The sequence below is a fragment of the Capricornis sumatraensis genome, chromosome 4 (genome assembly GCF_032405125.1).
Source record: "Capricornis sumatraensis isolate serow.1 chromosome 4, serow.2, whole genome shotgun sequence".
Classification (NCBI taxonomy): domain Eukaryota; kingdom Metazoa; phylum Chordata; class Mammalia; order Artiodactyla; family Bovidae; genus Capricornis; species Capricornis sumatraensis.
In genome coordinates, this window is record NC_091072.1 from 100824384 (window position 1) to 100849394 (window position 25011).

At 46.1% G+C, this 25011-nt stretch overlaps 1 pseudogene; it reads left to right on the plus strand.

Moving 5' to 3' along the window:
* Window positions 1-1624: 1624 nt before the first annotated feature.
* On the plus strand, window positions 1625-24631 carry LOC138078657 (retinol dehydrogenase 16-like; annotated as a pseudogene).
* Window positions 24632-25011: the final 380 nt, after the last annotated feature.

The window sequence follows — 25011 nt, forward strand, 5'->3', positions numbered from 1 at the left end:
GGCTTCTTGCTTGATCTGAAGACCCTATATTTTCATATTTTTATTTACACACACACACCACCAGACCTACCAAACCAACTGAAATCAAGTAAATCATCACTGATACACGTTATGCCTTGGGAGTATGTGTTCAGGAGCTCTGGACTCATCTCCAGCAATCCTCTACAGAATGTCAGAGGACTTGTGAGGTTACAAACCCTGACTCTCCTTGCTGGTCCTACAAGGGGATGGGGAACTCAGGGTTGCACTGAAATAAGTTCCATGGCCAACTCTGGGGACTGTGACTCACCGCCCCCAACTCAGACAAGGCAGAAGAACAAACGCACTGGAAAAAAGGTGCAGGGTACACCAGCTCACATTCTCAGCCTGGACCCTCAGCAGAGCCCCATTCCTCCTTTTTCCAGGCCACCTTCCTTGAGCGGGGAGCTAGGTCTGCTCTGATGGATGTATGCAGGAGCAGGAACCCATGCTATGAAGATCCGCAGGAGTGCCAAAGGGAAGGTGCTGTCACTCTTTCCCTGGGCTGGCCTGGCCTTTGTGAGTTGCATGGGGTAGTGACTCCCCAAACCCTCCAATCACCTTAACACGCTGACCTATCTCCACTTTTTAGAGTCTCCACTTCAGACAGTGGAGCTGGAAACAAGCTTGCACAGTTTGCCCTCACTCCCTACCCCTTCCTGCTCCCCCATTACCTAACCTCCACCTGTTCAGAAGGCGTGTCCTGGGTGTAGAACAGGCAGTGGGTGGGGGGTGGCCTCATGCTTCACAGTGCTCCCCGCTGAGATGCTCTGGGGCTACACCAAGGGGTATGTGCGTCAGCTCTGGGTCACATGTGGGTCAGAGGTTCTGCCCTGGAATCTGGCCAAACTACCCCTCCAAGGACATAAGATGCAGAGATTCTTGTCAGTGAGTCTCCCTGACAGTATCTCCTCTGAAAGTTTTCTTGCTCTGGTCCCTGCAGATCCCAGGTGAGTGTCACCCTAGCCCCTGCCTCTTACTTCTCTCTCCAGACCTGCCTTTTATTGTACCCACCTGGAACAGGAGTTTGAAGCTCCTTGAGACCCTGCAAGTCATCATATGACTTTCAAGACTCACAAAAGGGAAGCTGATGGTGTGAGGAGTGGGATGGGGCTACTGCATGGACACGTGGGAATTTACAGTGAAGGAATTCTTGGTCAGAGAAAAAAAATCTCCTGTTTCTTCCAAGTAAAAAAACCACAACCTTCTCCCTTAACAGAGTTAGTGTTTGTATAAGACTTGCATTTTCCCCTGACAGTTTCCAAGGCACCATCCTCCATCCTGGCCTTCTTTTTCCTCACCCTTTGGGAAACCCCTGTGGAAGCGTCCTGCTGGTCACCCAGGAAGCAGGTAGAGGCTGCTTTCTTCAGGACCATCCTTTCCATTACTGCTGCAGATTGCCACCTGAGGGTCAACTCCTTTCAGGAGGCAGTCATCACCCTGCAGGTGGCAGTGACCACAAGGGGCTGAATCTGTCCTCCTTTCTGTGTTTCCTGGCTGCTGGGTGGGCTCCAGGGGCATCTGCACCTCTGTGTCATTGGAGAATCCTCTCCTTCCACCCAGTGCCCATCGTCTTTCCTGATCTGGAGTCAAAGCTGTGATAAACATGGATGGTGAGGAGATGTCCAGGGCACTGACCCCGGCTCCTTCTGCCCCTGCCTCGCTCACCAGCTCAGTGCCCCTGGTGGTCCAGCCCCATTACTGAATAGTATCCTCCCCATCTCTGTGTACCCCCTGCATGCACAGCTGCTCTGGATCCAGTCTCCGGTCCTTTCCTCAGTCTCCTGAGCAGGCAGCTCGCTACTCCTCTCCATCATCAGTTCAGTTCAGTTCAGTCGCTCAGTCGTGTCCAACTCTTTGTGACCCCATGAATCACAGCACACCAGTCCTCCCTGTCCATCACCAACTCCCAGAGTTCACTCAGACTCGCATCCATTGAGTCAGTGATGCCATTCAGCCATCTCTTCCTCTGTCGTCCCCTTCTCCTCCTGCCCCCAATCCCTCCCAGCATCAACCCTCATACAAATTGAACTAATTCATTTCCAATTATTTAACTCCCTGCTTGGGGGAGTCAGCATTCCAATTAATGATAAGGTATCAAGGTTCAAATCAGTCTTTTCTCCACGTCTGTTTGGTCTGGATTCTGTGTGTGGTGCTGGGCAGGGCAGGGTCTGAGCACAGAAGGGGAGAGGGCAATGGAACCCAGCGCTCAGGTATGTGGACAGAATTTCTTGCAGATAAAGGGGAACACCTGTTAGAGCAGCTTCGTGTGAGTCCTTCCAACACCCATCCCAGCACCTGGGAGAAGTCTCCCCATTGCCTGTGTCCCTTCATTCCCTTCATGTCCCCTCTCCTTGTCTCAGACACCCCCACTGCTCTTCTGAACATCTTTTTAATCCAGAGAGCCACTGAATCAGGAGACACCTTATTCCCTTTTGCCTCCTCCTTCTAATCCTAGAGAGGCTGAGGGGACATAGTCTTTTAGGAGCGAATTCTGTGAGCTGAGGGAGAGGAGGGAACCAGATCAGAGGCTAAGCCAGCTGCCCAGGGTCACACAGCTAGTTGGCAGAAAAGTTGGGTTTTGAAGTCACATGTGTCTTGATTCCGAGTGTATCCCCTTATAAGAATGTTCCTAGTCTAAGAGACCCAAGACATAGCCTTCAATAAGAAAAAGGGAACAATTTGGTTGTGAAACATGAAACCTGGGATCCAAAATTTCTAACGTTTTTTTGGCTGTGTGAGGACTGAGAAGGCAGAGGGGGGCAGAGGGAAACAGGCAGGAGTGTAAGGACCAGGAAACTGAGGTGGGAAAAGTACTGTCCTCCTTAAGGGTGTGTGTTGGAAATGCAATAGTATCAATGAGAAGTGCATTAATTGTGCCAAAAAGCCAAAAGCAAGTACTGGGATCAGAGTCAGTCATAATCACTGAAGAAGGTAAATAGGAAATCTTCAGAACTCCATTCCAGAAATTCTGGAGGCTGACTGGCCAATTACTTTCATGCATGTTCTTAATTTCTTCTGTCTGATCACTAACCAGACACTATTCACCCCAACCTGTGTGTGCCTGTCCCCTACAAACCCACGTGGCTGTACCTGGTGGTCCTCGTGGGCTTGTACTACCTCCTGCACTGTTACTAGGAAGACAAGTTTGTCTTCATCACGGGCTGTGGCTCGAGCTTTGGGTGCCTGCTGGCCAGGCAGCTGGACCTGCGAGGCTTGAGGGTCCTGGCTGCGTGTCTGACAGAGCAGGGAGCCGAGCAACTGAGGAAGCAGACAGCAACAGGTTGCAGACGGCGATCCTGGATGTCACCAAGACAGAGTGTCACTGCGGCCACCAAGTGGGTGAAGGAGTGTGTGGGAGACAGAGGTACCACCCACATTTTTTGTTTGTGTACTTCTCTCTGTGTGAGGGGAGACCCGTTGTCAGCTCCTTGGGGAATAATCCAAGGTGTTTTCCTGGATGTGAAGTCCCACTTGCCTTCTTCACCTCACCCAGCTGACTAGACGAGCCTCTTCCATCAGTCACACCCACCTCCTGACCTTGAGTGTTTGCAGTTTTTGGGAGAGAGATTTCCCTGATGAGACAGTGTCCTTGTAGAATATCTGTCTGGTATCCCCTCCTGTCTTAGCAGAAAGTCTGGGTTTCTTGGTGCTGAGTGAGCAGGGTGATGAGGGTGGACTTTCTGGAGGAGGGGTGGAGGTGGGGGCTCTGGTTGAAAGGCTGCAAGGGTGTCGGAGGGGAGCACTGGAGCTGGGCTGTGTTCTCAGCACTTGATCATGTTCTTGTTGGTGACCCATAGGCATCCCACTTGGCTTTTAATGTCACTTACTTTCAAATAATGATACTGAGTTCTCAGGGCTTGTCTAGGGGAAGTCAAGTAACTACTATGGAGTCACTTTCTCTCTCTGCTTTCTGCTTTTCTTCTTTTCTCTACTGTTTTTTTTTTTTTTAATTCTTAGAATCTGCCTATGTTTTGCAGTGGAAGGAGAGAACTTCAGTTTCTCTCTTCTAAGTGATGAAAGAATGATCATTGTGGAAACTGAGAGATATGCCAAACACTGAAAATCTCACCACCAAGACATAAGGGCTATTAGTATTTTGATATACATGGTCTTATATTTGCATGTATTTATCCTTTTCTTTCTACTATATGTAAATACATAGATTTAGAACATGATAAAAATTTCTTCAAAAACATAAATTGTGACTGAGAAAATACTACACATTAAAATAACATCACTTACTAAAAAGTACTTCATGGTATGATACATAATTATTTCCTACATTTATTCACCATATTCCACATAAATGATATCTCTACACTATAACCGTGTACGTTGATTGTGTCTTTGATAACAGATGGTTGGACTGTATTCATCCTACAAGTTAGGAATGTTGCCGAGCAGGGCAGGGACTCAGCTTTCTGTGTGGAACTTCTGGTTCCCTTACCCCAGCAACCTCAAATGCCTGCTGCTGCTGCCATGAGGCCTATGGTTGCTAAAGGTTTACTTTAAAACCTTTTGGACTCAGAGAGAGAGGGAGAGGGCGGGATGATTTGGGAGAATGGCATTCTATCATGTATACTATCATGTAAGAATTGAATCGCCAGTCTATGTCTGACGCAGGATACAGCATGCTTGGGGCTGGTGCATGGGGATCACCCACAGAGATGTTATGGGGAGGGAGGTGGGAGGGGGTTTCATGTTTGGGAACACATGTAAGAATTAAAGATTTTAAAATTTAATAAAAAAAATAAAAAAATAAAAAAAAAAAAAAAAAAAAAAAAAAAACCTTGGGATTGTGTCTTGGATTCTTGCAAGTGGTTTCCTTTAAGCTGGGTGAATTTGCATCAAGAAGATGAAGCCAGGGTGGCCTCCTGTGTGAGTGGGAGGAGAAGGTGGAGTTTTCTGGGGTAGGGGGTGAACTCTGTGCTCTGGGTGTTAAGAGTAAGGAGAGGCATCCCTGCCCTCCCCCAAAATAGCCCTTGGAATTCTCCAGATTCCTGAGACACATTGCTCAGTATTGAAGTGCAGGTGTTTCAAGCCCAGGTCCTAGAGGTCAATACCAGGTCTGCCACTAAGTTCCCACAATCCTGAGATTTCAGGTCTGTTTCACCCAACCAATCTGCACTCAGTTACGGTCATCGTTTTTTGTTTTTGTCTTCATCTCTTGATTCCTTTTTTCCTCACTTCCCCACCCATCCTCATTGTCTATGTTTCCTCTCTTTTCCTCATACTAACTGTTGAGCACTCAGTCCTGAAGCTGTCAGAAAATCTTGAAAGCTGGGGAATATTCATTAGTGTTCAAAGACACCATTGATAGCTCAGCTGGTAAAGAATCTGCCTGTAATGTGGGAGACCTGGGTTCGATCCCTGGGTTGGGAAGATCCCTGGAGAAGGGAAAGGCTGCCCACTCAGTATTCTGGATTGGAGAATTCCATGGACTCTATAGTCCCTGGGGTCACTAAGAGTTGTACACAACTCGCTGACTTTCCCTTTCAAAGACACCATGGACTGTGAAAACCCAAAACTTCACTCGAGTTCCAGACTATAGACCTACTAGATTTCCTCAAGCTCAATACCTGCCTTCATCAACACTGGGATACTTCTTCCTTGTCACCAGGCCGTGGGCAGGGTGTGAAGACCAAGTCGGGAGGAAGGTGCACCTCTTATTGACTCTTCCTTCTAGGTCCCTCTCACTGTGTAGGTCTCTTTGATGAGAAGCATGTTCATATGTTTTCCATCCCCAGTTGGTCCCAAACCCATAGGGTTTCATTCAACTTATTCCTGCCTTGCAGGAGGGCCCATGGTTGGAAATTATTGGAGGCACAATAACGGATATGTTTTGGCTGTGCAGGCCTTTCACGTGCTCAACTGCTATGGTATTTATGTTCTGGAAGCCCTGGGGGGATGTGTACCCCTTGAAGCAATTGGTCAGGAGAGTTACCCTGTCAAATAAGTGGTAGAGACCACTGGCTCTGATGTATGGGAGCTCTGTCCACAGACTGGTGGATGCTTCTTAGAGGACAGGGGTTCCTGGGGTGGAAGAGGGGAGACGAGGGATGTGGTATATGGAAAGACACAATGTGCAAACATGGTGATTGATTGGAGTGAGAGTAATAGGAGGTGACAACATTTAAGCGATGCTCTGCAGCACAGTTGGTAGGATGTAGAGCTGATAGGCACGGGGTGTAAAATAATTGGGAAAATGGTCAAACTCTATAAAGAAGCAGTAACATCACCATGAGCTTCTCTCCCTGGCTTCTGTATCTCCAACTTCTGAGAGCTCCCAGCCCATCTCACCCAGGCCTGTACTGGTGTCTGACTGTTCTTTCATGTTCTTCTTGCACGACATCTCTAGCCTTTGCCCCTCATCCTGTCTACATTCCAGGAGGGAGCTCTCCTACTTTGGAGTGAAACTGGCTATGGTTGAGCCCAGTTACTTACTGACCAATATGATCCAAGGTGAGGTGTTTAATGGAACTGTCCAGGCATCATGGGATCATGCCAGCCCAGAGATCCAGGAACTCTATGATGACAACTTTCTTGCTGACTGTGAGTTAGCTGTAGGCTTTGGGAAAATATTCAGAAATGCATCATTAGTGCCTTCTCCAGTCTCAGTTCCATCCTCCAGGCTCTCATTTACCCCCACAGTGGGGATATGAGCTCATCCTCAAGATCTCTGATTGGTCAACTGGTGACAGAAGGGAAGGATCGAGCCTTCGTAGTTCTAGAGAACAGTTTCTCTTCAGAAACACTTTTTATTTGGAAAGGAGACTGATGCCACAAGGGATACACCCCTGGAATCATGGCAAGGTAGTGTTGTGAAAGTAAGTCACTCAGTCGTGTCCAACTCTTTGTGACCCAATGGACTATAGAGTCTATGGAATTCTCCAGGCCAGAATACTGGAGTGGGTAGTCTTTACCTTCTTCAGGGGAACTTCCCAACCCAGGGATCGATCCCAGGTCTCCCGCATTGCAGGCGAATTCTTTATCAGCTGAGTCACACTGGTGTTAGCACCACCTTTTCTCAGGTGCCTCTATTTCTAGTGTGGGTAGAGACCTCCAGTGTGTAGTATATGTATTCCCTGGAAAGGTACTAGAGGGCACTAACTTAGTGTCCAAGTGTATTTTTAGCTATGTGCTAGGATACATTGCAGTGATATCTATTGATTTGATATGGACCATGATTTTGGAAGAGAACAGAATTTTGGGGAAGTCAAGTTGATCTGGAAGTGGGAGGGCTGGAAAATGGGAATAACTAGGATGGAGTCTCCTTCTGTACAATCATGAAGACATCGGATTTTCTGAAGCCACTGTGGGCTGTAAATCTGTCCTTGGTGACCGACTGCATGGAGGATGCTCTGACCACCTGCCACCCCCACACCAGATACTCAGCTGGCTGGGACGCCAAGTTCTTCTATCTCCCCATGAGCTACCTGCCCGGCTTCCTGGTGGATCTCATGATGTATTGGGGTTACTCTGGGCCTGCTAAGGCCCTGTAATGCAAGAGTGGGGTTCATGGTAGTGGGAAGTTCGGTCCTGGGTGGGGAAAGAACACATGGAGGAAGGGAAATAGAGTGGAGAGGGGGATTCTCAGGGGACCAGAACACACATTCCACTTCACACCCCACCCACTCCCCAGGCTTTGCTTGCGTCATTGCTTAGGACTTGGGGAAATTAGAAAGAGACATATTGTGCTTGAGGAACTGGGGTCGATGCTCACGTCTTCATTCTGTCCCTTGTGCGTTATGACCCACATCAGCTGTGAAAAGCCGTACTGTGGGGAGGACATGAGACACTGGGGCTTTCAGTCCCCTGTGCTTTGGCTCTGTCCACCTCTTCAGATGAATCTTTCCAATGTTCTGTCTCCCTCTTCCCCAGTATAGATATGATGAGCAAGCGGATAAAAGCCCCTTTCCCTGAAGGTGTCTGTTGATTGTGAAGAGTGACTATCAGACTGACCCAATAGTCTGGGTGCCAATTCAGTGGCCTTGGCAAGTTTGGATACAGAAACCAGGTTTTGATCCATCTTGGAAACAAGAATTTCCATGGATTATTTTTCCCCTAAAACTTCATTTGAAAAGTTCACCTACTAGAATGCATGCTAGGGCTTCATGGTTAAACTGAAGGCACTTGATTTTCAAATTATTATTTATGACACATACAAATAGTACTAGTCTCAGCAAACCAAATGAAATCAAATAAAGCATCACTGATTCACTTTATGTCTTATCTATGTGTGTTCAGGAGGTTTAGAATCACTCCCATGAATCCTCTCCAGAATGTCAGAGGGCTTGTGAGGTTATAAAGCCCTGACCCTCGTTGCTGGTCCCACAAGGGGTTGGGGGATGCGGGGCTGCACTGAGATGGGTTCCACGGCCACCCATTTGATCTGTGACACAAGGGCTCTAACTCAGACAAGGCTGAACAACAAATGCATTGAAAAAGAAGTGCAGTGCACACCAGCTGAGTCTTCAGGCTGGGCCCTCAGCAGATTCCCAGTTCTCCTCCTTCCAGGCTGCCTTCCTTGGGGGAGGAGCCAGGTCTGGTCTGCTGGATGTGAGCAGAGGCTGGAACCCATGCCAGAGTCCACGAAGCAGCCACAAACCAGTCTCCCTCTCCTCCCCTTGGCTGTCCTGGTGGTTTTGATGAACAGGTTCAGTGACTCCCCAACCCTAATACCATCTCCTCCCGGAATCAGATACTTAGGACGGGAGGGGAGGGTTTGTCTGTCCATTTTGGAAGCTCACTCAAGTAGGTGGACAGCAGACAGATAGGGCTGGAAGCAAGGGCGCACAATTAGCCCTCACTCTTGGCCTCTTCCAATCCCCTGTCTTCTAAGCCTCTCTCTCTCTTCAAAGGACTCTTCCTGGGAGATGAGGGGATGGATGTGGAATGACCTGTGTCTTGACTGTGGTCCTCCTGAGACTGGGAGATTGCCACCAATCTGTTGCATGGCCCTGCGGGAATTTGCAGTTGATGATTTCATGGTCACTGAGAAAAAAAATCTCCAAGTAAGAAACCACAACCTTCTCCCTTAGCAGGGTTAGTGTTTGTATAAAACTTGCATGTCCCCCCAGCTTCCTGACAGTTTCCAGGGCAGCATCTTCCATCCTGGCCTTCTTCAGCCTCACCCTTTGGGGAGCCCTGTAGGAGGGTTCCTGCTGGTCACCTAGGAAGCAGGCAATGGCTGGTTTCTGTAGGACCGTCCTTTTCATTATTGCTGCCATCTGTCATCTGAAGGGCAACCCCTTTTAGGATGACAGTCAGCTCCCTGCAGGAGACAATGACCGCTAAAGGCTGAATCTGTCTTCCTCTGTGCTTGTTGGCGGCTGGAGTGAGTTCCAGGGGCATCTGAGCCTTTGTGTCCTTGGGGAAGCCTTTCCTTTCACCCAGGAACTATAGCCTTTCCTGACTCGGAGTTGGAACTGTGATAAACGTGGACAGTGAAGAGATGCCCAGGGCACTGACCCCAGCTCCTTCTGTTCCTGTCCCTCTCATCAGCTCCGCACCCCTCATCATTCACACCCACACCTGGATGGTATTCTCTCCCTCCCAGTGAACCCCTCCATGTGCAGCTGTTCTGGGTTCCAATCTTGGGACCTTCCTTCAGTCTCCTGAGTGGTCAGCTCCCTCATCCTCTCCATCCTCATCCTCATACAAACCGAACTAATTTCTTTCCCTCATTGTGGTTTACAGATCTCACTGCTTGGAAGAGGTAGCATTCCAGTTAATGTTTTTCAGGTTTCCAATCTGCTTTTTCTCAGTGTCTGATGGGTTAGGATTCTGGGTGTGGTGCTAGGCTGGGTAGGGTCTGAGCACAGAAGGGGAGAGGGCATTGGGTCCAGGCATCCATGTCTGTGAGCAGGACATATTCACAGGTTAAAAGGGGAACAATTTGAAAGTTTGTTGCTGAACCACGAAAGATGCCAGGATTCTTGGCTTCCGGAGGTGAAGAATTCAATCCCGGGCCAGAGACAAGGCTTGATTGCTCAGAGTTTTGGGTAATAAAGTCTTATTAAAGAATAAAAGAGATACAGAAAGCTTCTGACAAGATATCAGAAGGCGGCAGAAAGGGTGCCCCGCTACTAGTCTTTAGCTGGATGTTATATAGCTACTTCAGTTCAGTTCAGTTCAGTCGCTCAGTCGTGTCCAACTCTTTGCAACCCCATGAATCGCAGCACGCCAGGCCTCCCTATCCATCACCAACTCCCAGAGTTCACACAAACTCACATCCATCGAGTCGGTGATGCCATCCAGCCATCTCATCCTCTGTCGACCCTTCTCTTCCTGCCCCCAATCCCTCCCAGCATCAGAGTCTTTTCCAATGAGTCAACTCTTCACATGAGGTGGCCAAAGTACTGGAGTTTCAGCTTTAGCATCATTCCTTCCAAAGAACACCCAGGACTGATCTCTTTTAGAATGGACTTGTTGGATCTCCTTGCAGTCCAAGAGACTCTCAAGAGTCTTCTCCAACACCACAGTTCAAAAGCATCAATTCTTAGGCGCTCAGCCTTCTTCACAGTCCAACTCTCACATCCATACATGACCAAAGGAAAAACCATAGCCTTGACTAGACGAAACTTTGTTGGCAAACTAACATCTCTGCTTTTGAATATGCTATCTAGGTTGGTCATAACTTTCCTTCCAAGGAATAAGCATTTTTAAATTTCATGTCTGCAATCACCATCTGCCATGATTTTGGAGCCCCCCAAAATAAAATCTGACACTGTTTCCACTGTTTCCCCATCTATTTGATGTGAAGTGATGGGACCAGATGCCATGATCTTTGTTTTCTGAATGTTGAGCTTTAAGTCAACTTTTTCACTCTCCTCTTTCACTTTCATCAAGAGGCTTTATAGTTCCTCTTCGCTTTCTGCCATAAGGGTGGTGTCATCTGCATATCTGAGCTTATTGATATTTCTCCCGGCAATCTTGATTCCAGCTTGTGTTTCTTCCAGTCCAGCGTTTCTCATGATGTACTCTGCATAGAAGTTAAATAAGCAGGGTGACAATACACAGCCTTGACGTACTCCTTTTCCTATTTGGAACCAGTCTGTTGTTCCATGCCCAGTTCTTACTGTTGCTTCCTGACCTGCATATAGGTTTCTCAAGAGGCAGGTCAGGTGGTCTGGGATTCCGATCTCTTTCCGAATTTTCCACAGTTTATTGTGATCCACACAGTCAAAGGCTTTGGCATAGTCAATAAAGCAGTAATAGATGTTTTTCTGGAACTCTCTTCCTTTTTCCATGATCCAGCAGATGTTGGCAATTTGATCTCTGGTTCCTCTGCCTTTTCTAAAACCAGCATGAACATTAGGAAGTTCACGGTTCATGTATTGCTGAAGCCTGGCTTGGAGAATTTTGAGCATTACTTTACTAGCGTGTGAGATGAGTGCAATTGTGTGGTAGCTTGAGCATCCGTTGACATTGCCTTTCTTTGGGATTGGAATGAAAACTGACCTTTTCCAGTCCTGTGGCCACTGCTGAGTTTTCCACATTTGCTGGCATATTGAGTGCAGCACTTTCACAGCATCATCTTTCAGGATTTGAAACAGCTCAACTGGAATTCCATCACCTCCACTAGCTTTGCTCATAGTGATGCCTTCTAAGGCCCACTTGACTTCACATTCCAGGATGTCTGGCTCTAGGTGAGTGATCACACCATCGTGATTATCCGGGTCGTGAAGATCTTTTTTGTACTGTTCTTCTGTGTATTCTTGCCACCTCTTCTTAATAGCTTCTGCTTCTGTTAGGTCTATATCATTTCTGTCCTTTATCGAGCCCATCTTTGCATGAAATGTTCCCTTGGTATCTCTAATTTTCTTTTAAAGGATCTCTAGTCTTTCCCATTCTGTTCTTTTCCTCTATTTCTTTGCATTGATCGCTGAGGAAGGCTTTCTTATCTCTCCTTGCTATTCTTTGGAACTCTGCATTCAGATGCTTATATCGTTCCTTTTCTCCTTTGCTTTTTGCTTCTCTTCTTTTTACAGCTATTTGTAAGGCCTCCCCAGACAGCCATTTTCCTTTTTTGCATTTCTTTTCCATGGGGATGGTCTTGATTCCTGTCTCCTGTACAATGTCACGAACCTCCGTCCATAGTTCATCAGGCACTCTATCTATCAGATCTAGTCCCTTAAATCTATTTCTCACTTCCACTGTATAATCATAAGGGATTTGATTTAGGTCATACCTGAATGGTCTAGTGGTTTTCCATACTTTTTTCAATTTGAGTCTGAATTTGGTAATAAGGAGTTCATGATCTGAGCCACAGTCAGCTCCTGGTCTTGTTTTTGTTGACTGTATAGAGCTTCTCCATCTTTGGCTGCAAAGAATATAATCAATCTGATTTCGGTGTTGACCATCTGGTGATGTCCATGTGTAGAGTCTTCTCTCGTGTTGTTGGAAGAGGGTGTTTGCTATGACCAGTGTGTTCCCTTGGAAAAACTCTATTAGTCTTTGCCCTGCTTCATTCTGCATTCCAAGGCCAAATTTGCCTGTTACTCCAGGTGTTTCTTGACTTCCTACTTTTGCATTCCAGTCCCCTATAATGAAAAGGACATCTTTTTTGGGTGTTAGTTCTAAAAGGTCTTCTAGGTCTTCATAGAACCATTCAACTTCAGCTTCTATAGCATTAGTGGTTGGGGCATAGACTTGGATTACTGTGATATTTAATGGTTTGCCTTAGAAACAAACAGAGATCATTCTGTCATTTTTGAGATTGCATCCAAGTAGTGCATTTCGGATTCTTTTGTTGACCATGATGGCTACTCCATTTCTTCTGAGGGATTCCTGCCCATAGTAGTAGATATAATGGTCATCTGAGTTAAATTTACCCATTCCAGTCCATTTTAGTTCTCTGATTCCTAGAATGTCAACATTCACTCTTGTCATTTCCTGTTTGACCACTTCTGATTTGCCTTGATTCATGGACCTAACATTCCAGGTTCCTATGCAATATTGCTCTTTACAGCATCGGACCTTGCTTCTATCACCAGTCACATCCACAACTGGGTATTGTTTTTGCTTTGGCTCCATCCCTTCATTCTTTCTGAAGTTATTTCTCCACTGATCTACAGAAGCATATTGGGCACCTACTGACCCGGGGAGTACCTCTTTCAGTATCCTATCATTTTGCCTTTTCATACTGTTCATTGGTCTACTAGCAGTCTGCTAATTAAAGAAAGGATGTGTCTCAAAACTCAGAGAATGGCACTAGATGAGTCATCCAGGGGCAAAAAATGATTGAGATGAATCTTGAAGAAAGGCAGATTTCCATATAAATATATAGTTTTATTAACATATTTTAGGAGAACAATGTATGAGTATTGTCAATGTACAGTTTGTCAAGTCGGTTCAGAGCCTTTAGGGGGAACCGACTTGGAGACAGAGTTGAGGGTATACATAGTACATTAACATAGCTTAAAACAAACATTTCCATAAGAAAAATGCATTGGTTAGCTCAGGGTTTGAGATAAGTTATGTTCAGGTGGAACCAGGTGTCATTATGGCAACACAGAATTTTAAGAGAAACCTGTGTTTAAATTTGTATAGAGAAGGGGAAAAAATATAACACTAGTTTGTTTCTTCCTGCCATTGAAGAGATAGATAAAAAATGTCTGACACTTGCAGCCTATTTCCTCCGTTTGGAGACCCCTGGCCTTCCAGCCTGTTACCCTCTCAAACTGTTGGAGCGGCTTTCTGTGAGTCCTGCAAACACCCATCCCAGCATCTGGGAGAAGTCTCACCACTGTGTCCCCTTACTCCCGTTGTGTCCCCTCTTTTTGCTTCAGACACCCCCACTGCTCTTCTGAACACCTTTCTGGTCCAGAGAACCACTGTTAACAGGAGAGACCTTATTCTCTTTTGCCTTCTCCTTCCAATCCTAGAGAGACTGAGGGGACTTAGACCTTCAGGAGGGAATTCTTTTTTTTTTTTTTTTTTAATGTTTCTTTTTTTTTTTAATTTTTATTTTTTAATTTTAAAATCTTTAATTCTTACATGTGTTCCCAAACATGAACCCCCATTCCCACCTCCCTCCCCATAACATCTCTGTGGGTCATCCCCATGCACCAGCCCCAAGCATGCTGTATCCTGCATCAGACATAGACTGGCGATTCAATTCTTACATAATAGTATACATGATTGAATGCCATTCTCCCAAATCATCCCACCCTCTCCCTCTCCCTCTGAGTCCAAAAGTCCGTTATACACAGCTGTGTCTTTTTTCTTCAGGAGGGAATTCTGTGAGCTGAGTCAGAGGAGGAAAACAGGCACAGCTAGTTGACAGCAGAGCTGGGTTTGAAGTCAGGTGACTTGATTTCACTGTGTTCCTTTTATAAGAACGAGGAGATCCAGGTCCCAGAGGTAAATAAAATAAACGTAAAAAGATGGTTGTGAGCCATGAAACATGGGATGTAAGGGTTCTATATGTGTGGGTATAGGGGTGGGGAGGGGAGTTGTGGCTGGAACAAAATAAAGAGGAGTAGGAAAACCACGAAAATGAGATTGGTAAACTACTATCAGCCTTAAAGTTTGTTTTGCAAGTGCAAAGTCATCTGGTAGAAATGGGTCAAGTGTATTTAAAAAAGAAAAAATATGTGTTGGGGCCAGAATTTATATTAACAGTAGTCACCAAAGAGAATGAACAGGATAAGCCTGAGGACTCCATGCCAGATGGCCTGGAGCCTGACTGGCCAACCAACATCATATGTGTTCTTAATGCCTCCTGTCTGAACACTAGCCAGATTCTAGTTTCACCCCAGTCTCTGGGTGTCTGACCCCTGCAAAGCCATGTGGCTGAACCTGGTGGTGTTGATGGCCTGTGATACCTGCCCTGGTACCAGGAGAGGCAGATGGTGAGCCAACTCCACAACAGGTTCGTCTTCATCCCGGGCTGTGGCTCAGGCTTTGGGAACCTGCTGGCCAGGCATTGGACCTGCAAGGCTTGAGGGTCCAGGCTGCGTGTCTGATGCAGTCTGGGGTCGAGCAGCTGTGGAACCAGACATCAAACAGGCCAGAGAAGGGGATTCACCACATCACAAAGACAGAGAGCAATGCTGCAGCAGCCCCGTGGGTGAAGGAGTGTGTGGGGGACAGATAGTTCCTGTCTCTGTGAAGGGGAGACCCCTTGACAGCTCCCGGGAGAAGATTCCAAGGTGTTTCTCAGGATGTGAAGTCCTACCTGCCTTCTTCACCTCACTCAGCTGATCAGATGAGCCTCTTCCATCCCTGACCCCCACCTCCTGACCTGGAGGCTCTGTAGTTTGGGGGACAGTTTTCCCTGATGGGAATGTGCCTTGCAGACTTCCTGTCTGATGTCCGCTCCTCTCAGCAGAAGGTCTGAGTTTCTTGAAGCTGAGTGAGCAAGGTGATCAGGGCAGAATTCCTGGAGGAGATTCTGGTTGGATGGTGGCTGGAGGCAGGGCTGGAGCTGGGCTATATTCTCAGCACTTGATCATGATCTTGCTGGTGACCCATAGTCATCCTACTTGGGGCTCAGTGTCACCCAATTTCAGTGATGACACTGAGCTCTCAATCCTTCATTAAAACAGGGCAGAAAACTACTATGGGGTCACTTTCTCTCTCTTTTTTGTTTTTCTGTTTGTGTGTGTATGTTTGCGTTTTACCACAGTGTTTACGTATCAAAAGAGAGTAAGAAAGAACTATAATTTCTTTCCTTCTAGAATACATATAAAACATGATTATTGTGTAAAATGGGCAGGGTACACAGATTAAAAATGACAGTCACACCAATCATACCACCCAGAGATGAACTGACAACGTTTTTCACATCCATGTTACATTTTGCCTATAATGCGTAGTCTAATTTTCCACTGAGAAGGTAAACAACTTTACACATAACAAAAATTCCTTCAAAACCAAATAAATGATGATTAAGAATGTTATATACTTTAGAATAGCATTGCTTATTCAGAAGTACATCATGGCATGAATGTAATTGGTTCCCACATGTTATTTACTGTATTCAACATAAATGATGTCTTGGTAAACTTCTTTCCAACCACTTACCTACACTCTAATCACATGTATTAATTTGATCATTGGTCAAATATAGTGGGAGGATATACATTCCTCCAAGTGCAGTGTTGGAACTGAGCAGCAGATGAACTAATCTGTATGTTAATAATTCCAACAGCTTGTACCCAACTCCCATGACTCTGCTCTTGGCTCTGAATTCTGTTAGTTCAGTTCAGTTCATTTCAGTCGCTCAGTCGTGTCCGATTCTTTGCAACCCCATGAATCGCAGCACGCCAGGCCTCCCTGTCCATCACCATCTCCCGGAGTTCACTCAGACTCACGTCTATTGAGTCCGTGATGCCATCCAGCCATCTCATCCTCGGTTGTCCCCTTCTCCTCATGCCCCCAATCCCTCCCAGCATCAGAGTCTTTTCCAATGAGTCAACTCTTCGCATGAGGTGGCCAAAGTACTGGAGCTTCAGCTTTAGCATCATTCCTTCCAAAGAGCACCCAGGGCTGTCTCCTTCAGAATGGACTGGTTGGATCTCCTTGCAGTCCAAGGGACTCTCAAGAGTCTTCTCCAACACCACAGTTCAAAAGCATCAATTCTTAGGTGCTCAGCCTTCTTCACAGTCGAACTCTCACATCCATACATGACCAAAGGAAAAACCATAGCCTGACTAGACGGACCTTAGTCGGCAAAGTAATGTCTCTGCTTTTGAATATACTATCTAGATTGGTCATAGCTTTTCTTCCAAGGAGTAAGCATCTTTTAATTTCATGGCTGCAGTCACCATCTGCAGTGATTTTGGAGCCCCCAAAAATAAAGTCTGACACTGTTTCCACTGTTTCCCCATCTATTTGACGTGAAGTGATGGGACCAGATGCCATGATCTTTGTTTTCTGAATGTTGAGCTTTAAGCCAACTTTTTCACTCTCCTCTTTCATTTTCATCAAGAGGCTTTTTAGTTCCTCTTCACTTTCTGCCATAAGGGAGGTGTCATCTGCATATCTGAACTTATTGATATTTCTCCTGGCAATCTTGATTCCAGCTTGTGTTTCTTCCAGTCTAGCGTTTCTCATGATGTACTCTGCATAGAAGTTAAATAAGCAGGGTGACAATACACAGCCTTGACGTACTCCTTTTCCTATTTGGAACCAGTCTGTTGTTTCATGTCCAGTTCTAACTGTTGCTTCCTGACCTGCATACAGATTTCTTAAGAGGCAGGTCAGGTGGTCTGGTATTCCCATCTCTTTCCGAATTTTCCACAGTTTATTGTGATCCACACAGTCAAAGGCTTTGGCATAGTCAATAAAGCAGAAATAGATCTTTTTCTGGAACTCTCTTGCTTTTTCCATGATCCAGTGGATGTTGGCAATTTGATCTCTGGTTCCTCTGCCTTTTCTAAAACCAGCTTGAACATCAGGAAGTTCACGGTTCACGTATTGCTGAAGCCTGGCTTGGAGAATTTTGAGCATTACTTTACTAGCATGTGAGATGACTGCAATTGTGCAGTAGTTTGAGCATTCTTTGGCATTGGCTTTCTTTGGGATTGGAATGAAAACTGACCTTTTCCAGTCCTGTGGCCACTGCTGAGTTTTCCACATTTGCTGGCATATTGAGTGCAGCACTTTCACAGCATCATCTTTCAGGATTTGAAACAGCTCAACTGGAATTTCATCACCCCCACTAGCTTTGTTCGTAGTGATGCTTTCTAAGGCCCACTTGACTTCACATTCCAAGATGTCTGGCTCTAGATTAGTGATCACATCATCATGATTATCCGGGTTGTGAAGATCTTTTTTGTACAGTTCTTCTGTGTATTCTTGCCACCTCTTCTTGATATCTTCTGCTTCTGTTAGGTAGCTGTGAAGAGAAGAGAGGCAAAAAGCAAAGGAGAAACGGAAAGATATAAGCATCTGAATGCAGAGTTCCAAAGAATAGCAAGAAGAGATAAGAAAGCCTTCTTCAGCGATCAATGCAAAGAAATAGAGGAAAACAACAGAACGAGAAAGACTAGAGATCTCTTCAAGAAAATTAGAGATACCAAGGGAACATTTCAAGCGTGTGGTAGTGAGAAGGAAAAAAGAGGAATGAGTTTTTCTCTTTTCCATTCCTGAGAACAAGGCCTCAACATTCCTAGCTTTCTTTTCTTTTCTTTTTTCTAAGACTTGTGTCTGTAACTAAGTTTGCTTTTCTGCCCTAACACATTAGAAGCTACAATTCACATTTTGTTCTTTGACTCTATGCTAAATATATCCCCTATCAGGTGTTTACCCTTATAACATCCTTCCCCTTGTAGTTCCATGGCAGGAAGAAGACCACAGAGCCACCGAATTGCCACACTCAAATACTGGGTTACTGACACTGGTGGTGGTGGTTTAGTTGCTAAGTCGTGTCCGACTCTTGTGACCCAATGGACTGTAGCCTGCCAGTCTCCTCTGTCCATGGGATTTTCCAGGCAAGAGTACTGGAGTGGATTGCCATTTCCTTCTCCAGGGGATCTTCCTGACCCAGGAATCGAACCTGGGTCTCTTGCATTGCAGGCAGACTCTTACCGACTGAGCTATGAGGGAAGCCCGTTACTGACACTAGTTTATGACTGTCTTTGAAATAATGCAAGAGGAAGAGACCAAGATCCTATCACCTTTGTTCCTCATCACTGACTCCTGACTGTGAGCCCTTGCCTTATGTAAGCCCCCACACTCCTCATGGAATGGGGGTGGGAAGGGCACAGTTCTTGAGACATGAGCCTACTGTGTTCCCCTCTCCACTGGCTGAGAGTAAAAGCCACCTTTCTATTTCCTCCAAACTCTGTCCATATTTTTCACTGGGCTTCTGTGGACAGAGAAGGCCAAGATTTTGGCTGGCCACAAGAGGATGCTTTGGGGTTAGAGTCAGTAATACTCACTGAAGAGGGTGAACAGGAAAATCTTGAAAACTCCTTGCCAGAGAGCCTGGAAGCTGGTTGGCCAAACATAATCATGAGTGTTCTTAATTCCTCTTGTCTGATCACTAGTCAGTCAATTTCACTGCAGCCTGTGTGTGTCTGTCCCCTGGAAAGCCTTGTGGCTAGACCCAGTGGTCCTCGTGGGCCTGTACTACCTCCTCCTGGCACCAGGAGGTGGTGACCACCTCCAGGACAAGTTAGGCTTCATCATGGGCTGTGACTCAGGCTTCGAGAAACTGCTGGGTGGGCAGCTTTATATATTACAGAAACCAGCACAATATTATCCTTCAATTAAAACTTTAAAAGAAAAAAAATAGGGCAAAAGAAAAACCCTTAGGATTTGATTCCTGCAGGGTAGTTTCCTTCAAGCTGGTGAACCTTTTCCGAGGAGATGGGCTAAAGTGATCTCTTATATGAGTGGGAGGACAGTTGGGGTTTTCTGGGGTAGAGGGTGAACTCTGTGTTCTGTGGGTGATGGGTAAAGAGAGGGAGCCCAACCTCCCCTCCAAATACCACATGTAATTCCCCAGATTCCTGCAGGGATATGACTCAGTATTGATGGGGTGTTTCAAGCCCAGGCTCTAGAGGTCAATATCGGGCCTGTTCACAATTTCCCCCCAAACGAGGATTTCAAGTTGTATTTATCCACACAATCTGCATCCATACTATAGTCGTATTTGTTTTTGTCTTTTATCCAATGTCTCTTTTTTGTCTCTCTTGCCCTCATTCTCTCACTGTCTCTCTCTTTCCCTCTCTTTCCCTTATATTAGCTGTTAACCACTCAGTCCTGAAGGTGTCAGAAAATCTGAGCAGCTAGGGCATATTTATCATGTCTGCAAAGACAACAGGGACTGTGAAAGACACAACTTCACCCTCTGAGTTAGAGACTATAGACACACAAGTTGTCCTCAAGCTCTATACTTCCCTTCATCAGCTCTGGGGTGCTAGCTCCTTGTCACCAGGCAGTAGGCGTGGTGTGAAGACTTGAGTCAAGAGGGAGCACACCTTCTGTCCTCCCACTGCTCACAGGGTCTGGACTCCGCAAACCCCCAGGAGCGTGTTGGTCTCTGCTCCAGCCCCTCCCCTGCAGCCTCTCTCCTAAAGTCCTTCCGGGTTGGAGGGTGAATGGCACCATGGCTCAGTCCTCTCTCCTGGGCCCAGCTCAGTGTTGCCCTCTCATCCTCACTCTTCCCAGGACTCTGGGGTCTGGGGAATAATGCCGGCATTTGCATTGGCACCCAGTGAGTGGCTGACCAAACAGGACTTTGTGAAGGTTCTGGATGTGAACCTGCTGGGGGTAATTGATGTGACCCTGAGTCTGCTGCCCCTGGTGCAGAAGGCGAGGGGCCATGTGGTCAACGTCTCCAGTGTCTTGGGCCAGGTGTCCCTCCATGCTGGAAGCTACTGCATATCCAAGTATGGCGTGGAGGCCTTCTCAGACTCCCTCAGGTAATGCCCTGTGGTGGATGCCCTTCTCTTCTGCTTCTGTGCTCTGAGCCTGGGGGTAGAGGGTTGAGGTCGGGGAGTGGGGTGGAGGTTCTGCAGATTTTCATCACAGACCTAATGGCTCTTCCTTCCAGGTCCCTCTCCCTTACTCTGTGTATGTCTTTTACTGGGAAGCTGGGAAGCACCTTCCTATGTTTCACATACCCAGTTGTTCCTAGACCTGTAGAGTTTGATTCAACTTATTCCTGCCTTACAGGAGGGCCCACGGTCAGAAATTATTGGAGGCACAATAATGGATAGATCTGACTGTGCAGGCCTTCCATGTACTCATCCCTAAGAGACTGTGTTGTAAATGCATTGACATCTATTAGAAATGGGTTAAGTGCACCAAAAAGCACACATTGGGGTTAGAGTCAGTCATTCTCACTGAAGAGGGTGAACAGGACAATCTTGAGAACTCCATGCCAGAGGGCCTGGATCCTGGTTTGCAAACTGTTATCCTGTGTGTGCTTGATTTGTCCTGTTTGATCACGAATCACTTTATTTCATGCCAGTCTGTGTGTGTCTGTCCCGTAAAAGGCCATGTGGCTGTACGTGGCAGTCCTCTTGGGCCTGTACTACCTCCTGCACTGATACCAGGAGAGGCAGGTGGTAAGCCACCTTCAGGACAAGTTCGTCTTCATCATGGGCTATGACTTGGGCTTCGGGAACCTGCTGGCCAGGCAGCTGGACCTGGGAGGCTTGAGGATCCTGGCTGTGTGTCTGACAGAGCAGGGGCCCGAGCAGCTGAGGAACCAGATGTCAGACAGGCTGCAGACAGTGATCCTGGATGTCACCAAGACTTCCAGAGAGCATCACTGGAGCCACCAAGTGGGTGAAGGGAGGATGTGGGGGACAGAGGTACCACCCAGATTTCTTGTTTATTTCTTCTCTCTTTGTGAGAGGACACTGGTTGTCAGCTCCTTGGGGAGCATTCTAAGGTTTTTCCATGACTTAAAGTCGCACCTGCCTTCTTCACCTAACCCAGGTGACCAGCCAAAGCTCTTCCACCCCCCCCCCCACCGACCTCCTGACCTTGAGGCGCTGTAGTTTGGGGGAGAGATTTCCCTGATAAGACTGCATCCTTGCAAATTACCTGTCTGGTATCCCCTCCTATCTCAGCAGAAAGTCTGGGTTTCTTGCTGTTGTGTGAGCAGGGTAATTGGAGTGGAATTTCTGGAGGAGGGGTGGAGAGGGGGCCTCTGGCTGGAAGGCTGCATGGGTGGCTGGGGACAGGGCTGCAGCTGGGCTGTGTTTTCAGTATCTGAACATGGTCTTGTTGGTAACCTATAGCCAGACTACTTGAGGTTAAATATCACCCATTTTTGGTGCTGACGCTGAACTCTCAGGAGTTGTCTAAGGAAGGCCTGAAAACTACTCTGGGGTCACATTCTCTTTTTTTTTTTTATTTTTTATTTTTTCTCTATGTGTGATGTGTCTCTTTGTGGTACTATAGTTGTGCCTGTGTTTTATGGGAGAAGGAAAGAACTCTAATTTATCTAAATATAGATTTAAAACATGATACTGTGGACAGTGGGAAAAGTATTTGGATGAAAACCAAATCCCCCCAAATCCTACCACCCACAGATAAGTGCTGACAACATTTTGACATACATGATATTACAATTTGGACATAGTCTGTATGCTAATTTTCCAGTGAAAGAAGGTGAACAATTTTATAGGTAACAAAAATGTGTTCAAAAACATAATAAATAATGATTGAGAATATTGTATTCTTAGAATAGCTCTACTTCATAAAAAGTACCTCATCATATGAATGTAATTGGTTCCCATCTTTTATTCATTGCATTGAACATAAACGATGTCTAGGTAAACTTCTTTCTACCCAATTCCCTAGGCTCTAATCACGTATATCAATTTGATCATTGGTCAAATAATGAGGAATATACATTTCTACAAGGGCAGGCTTGGTGCTAAGCAGTGGAGGGACTAATTCTGTGTGTTCATTCTGACACCCTGTTCCCAACTGCCCTGACTCCACTTTTCTGCCCTGAGTTCTGTTAGTTGATAAGGCTTAAAGTTCTTGATGTGTCTTTGTGTCTCACAGACAGGTTTCCATGAAGCTGGGTGACCTGTGACCCAAGGGGACTGGGGCCAGAGTGGCCTCTCTTGTGAAGGAGAGGGTAGATTTTTCTAGGAAGAGGTGAAATTCCTATTGGGGGAATCATGGCTTCTCTTGAAAGCCTACCCACTGAATTTCCAAATTTTTGTGGAAATATAGCTCAATATTGATGCAGGAGCTTCAAGGCCAGGCCCTACAGGTCAATACCATGCCTCTCAACCAGTTCCCCCAAGCCTGAAATCTCAGATCTCTTTTACTCAACCAATTTGCCCCTAACCTTCACTCTGCTTTCCCTCATATCTCAGTTGGTAAAGAATCTGCCTGCAATGCAGGACACCCCAGTTTGATACCTGGGTTTGGAAGATCCGCTGGAGAAGGGGTCATAACCTCCTTATTGCCAAATTCAGACTTAAATTGAAGGAAGTAAGGAAAACCACTAGACCATTCAGGTATGACCTAGATCAAGTCCCTTATGATTATACAGTAGAAGTGAGAAATAGATTTAAGGGATTAGATCTGATAGACAGAGTGTCTGATGAACTATGGAGAGTGGTTCATGACAATGTACAGGAGACAGGGATCAAGATCATGCCCAAGCAAAAGAAATGGAAAAAAGCAAAATGGCTGTCTGAGGAGGCCTTACAAATAGCTGTGAAAAGAAGAGAAGCAAAAAGGAAAGATATACCCATTTGAAAGCAGAGTTCCAAAGAATAGCAAGGAGAGATAAGAAAGCCTTCCTCAGCAATCAGTGCAAAGAAATAGGAAAACAATAGAATGGGAAAGAATAGAGATCTCTTCAAGAAAATTAGAGATACCAAGGGAAAATTTCATGCAAAAATGGGCTCAATAAAGGACAGAAATGATATGGACCTAAGAGAAGCAGAAGATATTAAGAAGAGGTGGCAAGAATACACAGAGGAACTATAGAAAAGGGACCCTATGACCCAGATGATCACAATGGTGTAATCACTCACCTAGAGGCAGACATCCTGGAATGTGAAGTCAAGTGGGTCTTAGGAAGCACCACTACGAACAAAGCAGGTGGAGGTGATGGAATTCCAGTTGAGTATTTCAAATCCTAAAAGAGGATGCTGTGAAAGTGCTGCACTCAATATGCCAGCAAATGTGGAAAATTCAGCAGTGGCCACAGGACTGGAAAATGTCAGTTTTCATTCTAATCCCAAAAAAAGGCAATGCCAAAGAATGCTCCAGCTACCACACAATTGCACTCATCTCACACGCTAGTAATGTTCAAAATTCTCTGAGCCAGGCTTCAGCAATACATGAACCGTGAACTTCCTGATGTTCAAGCTGGTTTTAGAAAAGGCAGAGGAACCAGAGATCAAATTGTCAACATCCACTGGATCATGGAAAAAGCAAGAGAGTTCCAGAAAAAAAACTATTTCTGCTTTATTGACTATGTCAAAGCCTCTGACTGTGTGGACCACAAAAAACTGTGGAAAATTCGGAAAGAGATGGGAATACCAGACCACCTGACCTGCCTCTTGAGAAATCTGTATGCAGGTCAAGAAACAAATTAGAACTGGACACGGAACAACCAAATTGGGAAAGGAGTTCATTAAGGCTGTATATTCTCACCCTGCTTATTTAACTTATATGCATAGTACATCATGAGAAATGCTCGGCTGGAGGAAGCACAAGCTGGAAATCAAGATTGCCGGGAGAAATATCAATAACTTCAGATATACAGATGACACCACCCTTATGGCATAAAGTGAAGAACTAAAGAGCCTCTTGAAAGTGAAAGAAGAGAGTGAAAAAGTTGGCTTAAAGCTCCACATTATTCTTAAAAACATTGCTCCATAAGTTGATCCCTAAGTCAGAATGGACAGAGGTCGAAATTTATCTGGATTCTTTCTCCTTCTGGACAGTTATGAAGTCAGTCGACTTGTTGGAGACAACCTGCTGCCAGGATCTGTCCTTGGTGACAGAGTGCATGGAGCACGCCCTGACCGCCTGCCACCCCCGTACCTGATACTCACCTGGCTGGGATGCCAAGTTCATCTACTTCCCCATGAGCTACCTGCCCAGCTTCCTGGTGGATCTCGTGATGTACTGGAGTAACCCCCAGCCTGCTAAGACCCTGTAACCCAAGACTGGGGTGCATTGTAGGGGGGAGTTGCATACAGAGTGGGGAGAGGATGAGTCGGGGGAGAGAAATAAGAGTGGAGAGCGGAGTTCTCATGTCACCAGGATGCCCATTATGCCCCACACCCACCTCCTCCCCAAGCTTCTCTTAGGAGATTACTGAGGACTCAGGGGTAGTAGGAAGTAACATGTTTTGTAGTGAGATCAATAGCTCTCATCTGTTTCTGTTCCTTCATCAGCCTCTCAAGGCTCTGAGCCTTATGGCCCTCCTGCCACCCTGAGGAATCTGTATTGTCTAGAGGATGTGCAGAGCTGGGAGGGTCCCGGCCTCCCCATCTTCTGGCCCTGTCCATCTCTTCCATGTGTGCCTTGGCCCTGGCC